Source organism: Ceratotherium simum, chromosome 8 (genome assembly GCF_057802395.1).
Source record: "Ceratotherium simum simum isolate JZ-2026a chromosome 8, ASM5780239v1, whole genome shotgun sequence".
Taxonomy (NCBI): Eukaryota; Metazoa; Chordata; class Mammalia; order Perissodactyla; family Rhinocerotidae; genus Ceratotherium; species Ceratotherium simum.
Genome location: NC_141907.1, coordinates 77,621,203 through 77,628,503, shown reverse-complemented (window position 1 = coordinate 77,628,503; position 7,301 = coordinate 77,621,203). Strand labels below are relative to the sequence as shown.

At 43.0% G+C, this 7,301-nt stretch overlaps 1 long non-coding RNA gene across 1 annotated transcript in view; it reads left to right on the top strand.

Moving 5' to 3' along the window:
• Positions 1–3,218: 3,218 nt before the first annotated feature.
• The window catches only part of LOC147916511 (uncharacterized), a 51,696-nt gene continuing 47,613 nt past the window's right edge, over positions 3,219–7,301 (top strand). The window contains exon 1 of the long non-coding RNA XR_015553017.1: positions 3,219–3,405. This is a non-coding gene — a long non-coding RNA (uncharacterized LOC147916511). The remainder of the gene's footprint in view (positions 3,406–7,301) is intronic.

Here is a 7,301-nt window from a genome sequence, read left to right as displayed (position 1 = left end):
ATAGCTTTTCATAGTATTCTCTTATAATCTTTTGTATTTCTGAGGTGTCTGTTGTAACCTCTCCTCTTTCATTTCTGATTTTACTTATTTGTGCCTTCTCTCTTTTTTTCTTGGTGAGTCTAGCTAAAGGTTTGTCAATTTTGTTGATCTTTTCAAAGAACCAGCTCTTGGTTTTATTAATTTTTTCTATTGTTTTTGGTCTCTATTTCATTTATTTCTGCTCTGATTTTTATTATTTCCCTTCTTCTACTGATTTTGGGCTTTGTTTGTTCTTCTTTTTCCAGTTCCTTCAGGTGCATTGTTAGATTGTTTATTTGAGATTTTTCTTGTTTGTTGAGATAGGCCTGTATCGCTATAAACTTCCCTCTTAGAACCGCTTTTGCTGTATCCCATAAATTCTGGCATGTCGTATTTTCATTTTCATTTGTGTCCAGGTATTTTTTGATTTCTTCTTTGATTTCTTCGTTGACCCAGTCGTTGTTCAGTAGCATTTTGTTTAATCTCCACGTATTTGTGGCTTTTCTGATTTTCTTCCTATAGTTGATTTCTAGTTTCATACCATTGTGGTCAGAAAAGATGCTTGGTATTATTTCAATCTTCTTAAATTTATGGAGACTTGTTTTGTGGCCTAATATGTGATCAATCCTGGAGAATGTTCCATGTGCCTTTGAAAAGAACGTGTATTCTTCGGTTTTTGGATGGAATGCTCTGTATATATCTACTAGGTCCACTGTTGTAGTGTGTCGTTTAAGGCCAATGTTTCCTTATTGATCTTCTGTTTGGATGATCTATCCGTTGGTGTAAGTGGAGTGTTAAAGTCCCCTACTATTATTGTGTTACTGTCTATTTCTGTTTTTATGTCTGTTAATAATTGCTTTATATATTTAGGTGCACCTACATTGGGTGCATAGATATTTACAAGTGTTATATCCTCTTGTTGGATTGTTCCCTTGATCATTATTTAATGCCCTTCTTTGTCTCTCTTTACAGTTTTTGTTTTAAAGTCTATTTTGTCTGATATGAGTACTGCTACCCCAGCTTTCTTTTCATTGCCATTTGCGTGGAGTATCTTTTTCCATCCCTTCACTTTCAGTTTGTGAGTGTCTTTAGGTCTGAAGTGTGTCTCTTGTATGCAGCAAATATATGGGTCTTGTTTTTTTATCCAATCAGCCACCCTATGCCTTTTAATTGGAGCATTTAGTCCATTGACATTTAAAGTAGCTATTGATAAGTATGTACTTACTGCCATTTTTTAACTTTTATTTTTTCTCAGTGTTTTAGTAGTCGTTCTCTGTTCCTTTCTTCTTCTATACAGAATTGATGGTCACTTTAGTTTGACCTCTGTCTGAAAGCTGTACTCTTTAACTCCCCTCCTCCCTCATGTTTTTGATATCATATCTAACCTCTTTGTTGTGCATTTGTATCCATTACGTTCTAATCATGGAAATAGATAATTTTTCCTATTTGTGGTCTTTTCTTTTCCCCTTAAATCAGTCCCTTTAACATTTCTTGTAGCACTGGTTTGTTGGTGACAAACTCCTTTAATTTTTGCTTATCTGGGAAAATTTTGATCTCTCCTTCCATTTTGAATGATAACCTTGCTGGGTAGAGTATTCTTGGCTGTAAGTTTTTTCCTTTTAGCACTTTAAATATATCGTGCCATTCTCTTCTAGCCTGTAAGGTTTCTGCAGAGAAGTCAGCTGATAGCCTTATGGGGTTTCCTTTGTACGTAACTTGACATTCTCTTGCGGCTTTTAGGATTCTCTCTTTATCTTTAATTCTGGACATTTTGATTATGATGTGTCTTGGTGTGGGCCTCTTTGGGTTTATCTTGTTTTGTGCTCTTTGTGCTTCCTGTACCTGGATGTCTGTTTCCTTCCTTAGGTTAGGGAAGTTTTCATCTATTTTTTCTTGAAATAGATTCTCTGACCCCTTGTCTTGCTCTTCTCCTTCGGGACACCTATAACACGGATGTTAGTGTGCTTGATGTTGTCCCAGAGGTCCCTTAGACTGTCCTCAGTCTTTTTAATTCTTTTCTCTTTTACCTGTTCACCTTGGGTAATTTCTTCTAGTCTTTCGTCCAGCTCACAGATCCGTTCTTCTGTATCCTCTACTCTGCTTTTGAGTCCCTCTAATGAATTTTTCATTTCCAGTATTGTATTCTTCATTTCTGATTGGTCCTTTTTTATATCTTCCATTTCTTTGTTGACATTCTCACTGAGTTCATCTATTCTTCTCCCCAGATCAGTGAGCATCCTTAACACTCTTAGTTTGAACTCTCTGTCGGGTAGGTTGCTCATTTCTGTTTCACTTAGTTCCTTTTCTGGGGTTTTGTCTTGTTCCCTTACTTGGAATGTATTCTTTTGCCTCTTCATTTTGCCTCTTTCCCTGTGCTTGTGTCTACGTATTAGGTAGGTCAGCTACGTCTCCTGCTCTTGGATAGGTGACCTTATGTAAGTGATGGCTTAGGAGGCTTCCAGTGTGCTTCCCTCAGTTCTCAATGTTCCAGGGGTGACCCTATGTGGGCTACGTGTATCCTTCTGCTGTGGCCTGTTTGCTCTCCCTGTAGGCGCCCAGGGAGGCTGAGTTATGCTCCTGGCCGGCTGTTGTAATGCTCAGCTGCTTGTAGTTGTTGTGGGCCCTTCAGTCTCTTTATCAGGTGTGGGGATCCCCAGCACAGTTGGCTGCAAGTTCTAATACCACATTTGTGTTGCAGTATTTCTTTTAAGTGAGTAGGCCCCCACCGTGGCAGGTTGTTAGGCTCAGGGCCTTACAATTGCTGTAAGCCTCTAGCCTATTAGGTCTCTTGTCAGCTCTCTGAGGATTGCAGCTAGGTGGGGTTGGCCTCAGGCACAGGAGCACCCAATTGTTTCAGGTTTTGGAAGGTGGAGCAAACCTCCTATGTGGGTCTTTGAGAAGTACAAGTCTTCTGCAGCTGAGAAGCCCTGCCGCCCACAGGTCCACACACACAGTCAACACAGTCCTGCCCCGTGTGAGCGCCGCGACCTCCCCAAGCGGACCCAGTCTCTCCACGGCGGGAGCCCCACACACTCTGCCATCACTGCACACTCTCCACCCACTCCTTGTGCACACCCTGCCCTGCTCAAGTCGGCTCAGTTGCCAGGCTGCAGAGAATCCAGTCACCAATCTATGCAGGCCCACAAGTTGCCTGAGGGCTTGTTGTTGGGTGGGGCCAGTCTCTAGGGTGGGCTGCCTGCCCTGGCTGAGCTGGATTAAATCGGTGCTCTAGCGGGTGGGGCAGACCCTGGGCTAGCAGGCCTCAGGGAGAACTCCAATGGTGTCTGTGTCAGCACACCCACACCAGGCCACAACAATGGCCGCCGCCAATGTCCCAGTCCCTGGAGAGGTCTCACCCCTCACCGAGATGCACTCAGGGCCTATTAGGTGAGTCTCTTGTCACCAAAGCACTGTACACCTTTCTTTCTGGTGATTTTAGGGTGCTTCCTGAAACGGGTGAGTTTGCGCACGGGCCCTTTAAGAGCCAGTTTTAGTTTCTTTGTGAACCGGGTTTTCTGGGGGTGCTCCCCAATGCTTTAGTAGCAGGCACAGTCAGATATTATGCCGCTGGTGTGGATTGTGCTGGGTCCACAATATGCCCACAGTGGGGGCGCTCCCCGGCTCAGGGCCCCGCGTCTCCAGGGAGGCTGCGTACCTGTGCGCTGCTCCTGGCGGCCGTGAAGCTGGCGGCTTGTGAAGGCGGCGTTTTTCCTCTCCGGAAGGGAGTCTCTGCCTCTTCCACCTCAGTTAGGATTGTCCGTTGTTGCAGGAGTTCCTCTCATCCAGTTTTCAGTTCTGTCTCAGGGGTAATTTTTCCACGAGTAGTTGTAAATTGGCTGTGTCCACGGGAGGAGGTGAGTTCCGAGTCTGCTTACGCCGCCAGCTTGACTCCTCTCCTCAGAAAGTTCATTTGGATTGCTGTGTGGAGAATAGATTTTGAGGGCTCTACTAACAAAAGAAGAATGTTTAGAGGCTACTGCAGTACTCTCAGCAAAGCATGACAGTGACATGGATGGGGTGACAGCAGCAGAGGGAAGAGAAGTGGACAGATAAAGGCGATATTTCTGAGGTAGAGCTGGCCAGACTTGATGCTTGACTAGGAAGTATGTGCGTAGGTGATGTAGGAGGTGTAAGGGATAGAGGGGACTCAAGGATGTCTTCTAGGGATTTTGCTTGGACAAATGGTTGTAAGGTGATGCCCTTGATTAGCTGAGGAAGGCAAGGAGAGAAGCAGGTGTAGGAGCTCAGGGGAAGAGTTCAGAGCTAGAGATTCAAAATGGAGAGTCAACAGCACACAGATAATAAAGTCATGGGACTGGAGGAGATCTCAGCAGAGAGTCTAGATAAAGAAGTGAAGGAAGCCCAGCACTGAGCCAGCAAAAGAGGCTGAGAAGAGAGTCCATTTCAGTGGAAGGAAAACATGAGCAATGTTGTAACATGGAATTCAAGAGAATCGAGTGTTTCAAGAAGAAAGGAAATTGCTGCATGCTCAAGTCAGACAAGGACAGAGAAATTACCATTCGTGTCACATCCTGGATATTATTTTGACCTTGTCAAGTATAGTTTCAGTGGTTAGAGGGGAGGTAGACTTGACTGGGGTGGGTTGAGGATAAGAAGTGAGATGATAAAAGGAAGTCAATAAATCCAGGCGTCTCTTGATAAGTTTTGCTGTGATGGGGTCAGAAAAATGAGGTAATAATTGTAAGGCAATACGAGGTCAAGGGTTTTTCTTTTAATGGATAGTTTGTATGTTTATGTTTATTGGAATGATCCAGTAGACAGTCTAATGATATATGGAGAGTCACAGGATAATTGCAGGCTGGAATTTCTTGAACATGGGAAGAGGGGATGAAAACTAGAAAATAAGGGGAAGGGATGGCATTTTTAGCCACCGGGAAATTTTTTTTTTTTTTTCATTATAAAAAGGGGAAGGCAGAGACTGTGAGTGCAGAAGCAGATAAGCTAATAAAGTTGGTAGTGGGAAGTTGAGGGAGTTCCCGCCTGATTGCTTCTCCTGTCTCAGGGAAGAATGAGGTGAGTTCACGAGCTGTGGAGGGGAGAGGGTTTTGGAGATTTGAAGAGAAAGAAGATCTGAAAAGTCTCAAATAATGAGAAGTGCAGTAGCGTTCTTAGGCACTGGTGAGTGCCCTTCTAAGATTAATGGTCATAAATTTAGAGAAAGATCAATCTACATGGTTGTTGGTTTTCTCCAGGAACATTCAGCTTCTGGGGTAGAGGTACAGAGAAGGTGGGCAGTTGAGTTTAACCAGCATTGGGGGTGACTAAATGGGAAAGAGAAAAAGAGGGACAAAAGACTTAAAGGCAAGTTGATTATAATGATCACCCATGGATTCTAGACTGGAAGCGGTAAGAAATGAGGACATGAGATGATGGGAATGGAGAACCTTTCACTTCCCTCCACTCATTTCAATAATTGCTGGCACTGGAGGTGAGGAAGGGGGAGGAGCAGGGAAAGGATGCATGTCAAAAAGGTGGGAGCTTGGCATGGAGATTTTCTTTGCTGTGGTATATTTATTAGTGATGTCAAAGTCCAGAGTTATGGCATTGGACATGGATGAAGGAGCCTGGATAGAAAAAAAGATTGGGGAAAAGATCTAGGAACTAAGAAAGCAGGGGATTAAGAAAGCCAGTGCTTTTCACAAAATGCTCCCTGGGCAATTCTGTCCAAAAACTGAAACAGTCGCTATGGCCACACAACAGAATCATCTCCCCACCATTTTCATCATTGAGATCAGTGCTCAGGGCATTAGCCATGTCTCAGAGCGGGGCTATTTGCAGCAAGCTGCACACAGCAGTGCTCAGAGCACCTTGCTTCCCCACCCCGACCCCGCAAAGAGAGCATTCCCACCGGAAACCTTACCAGGTGTAGCCTTCAAGACCTAACTACAAAATAGAGAATTTAAAAATTTCAAACCCTGAAGGTCGTAAGAGGTGCTGTATAAAAATAAGGAATTGGGTACCAATCTTCAGCTTTTCTCTAGGGTAATTATTTAAGTATTTGACTTAACACATCCTTTTTCTGAGTAAGTGCCAGGCTATGTTAGGTTGTAGCAAGGGTTATTTATTACAGCATGCCTTGACTTAGTAATGGAAAAAAAGGGTTTATCAAGATTATAGTAGGTGAGGGTCAGTAAAGTTATCTGACATATTTGAAAGCTCTCGAGATTCCTTTTTCTGTCTCCCAATATAATGCAGAGAAATAAAACAATATTAGAATCTGGGGAATTAGAGTATTGTGGATTTAATAGCAATTATTGGAACTATATAAATTAGGATTAGAATGTTCCCCTGGTTGCAATTATTGGAAATATGTAAATTAGGGATAGAATCTTCCCCTGTAAGAGTTAATACATCTTTCTACAGTGCTTTTTCCCTATAAGAAGGATCTCAGGCACTGATAAAACTGTTTTGTGTATTCATTCTCTCAACAAATGCTTATTGTAGGCCTACTGTGGGCCAGACAGGAACAAAGCTAAAGTCCCTGCCCTAGGGCCATACATTCCAGTGGAAGGAGGCAGACAATACAAATACAAATACATATTTTGTATATTAAAGCTGATAAAGCTGATAATTTAAAGCTCCGTAATTTCTATGGAGAAAAAGACGGAAGGTAAGGAGAAGAGTGTGGGTCGGTAGGAAGTGTTCTCTTTTCTCTAGGGTGTTCTGGGTAGGCCACTTATGAGGTGACATTTGAGAAGAGACCAAGGAAGTGAGAGAGAATACAGGCTCTAGATGGGACCTGACAGGTTAGCACTTTCATGTCCAAGTCTACCAGCTTCTGGGTGGGCTTCTACCAGACCTTTTTGAAAACATGTCCTTGTGTCCCACCTAAAACTTTTCAGCTTGGTTCCCACTACTATGCCCTGTCGCTCGCTGGTCCCTCATCTCAAACACCAAATCCTGTAGGGAGCGATTCCTGACTCTGTACCAGGAGTGGAATTGAATTCTCCCCACTTTGCCCTTCTTTTGTGCCCCTATAGAGTTCTATTATCATACCTATAAAATGTTATGACTTATTGTGTTTATGTATCGTTTTTCCTGATGCTAGGCAGTGAGGTCCTTGAGAGTAGGAGCTGTGTCCTATTCTTCTCTGTATCCTCAATACTTATTGCAGGGCCTGACACATTGTAAATGGTGCAATTTTGTGTTGAAAAATTGATGTTTAGAACAATAAAAAGAAATGAGCTATCAAGCCATGAGAAGACATGGGAGAACCTTAAATACGTATTGCTTAGTGGAAGAAACTAATCTGAAAAGGCTAC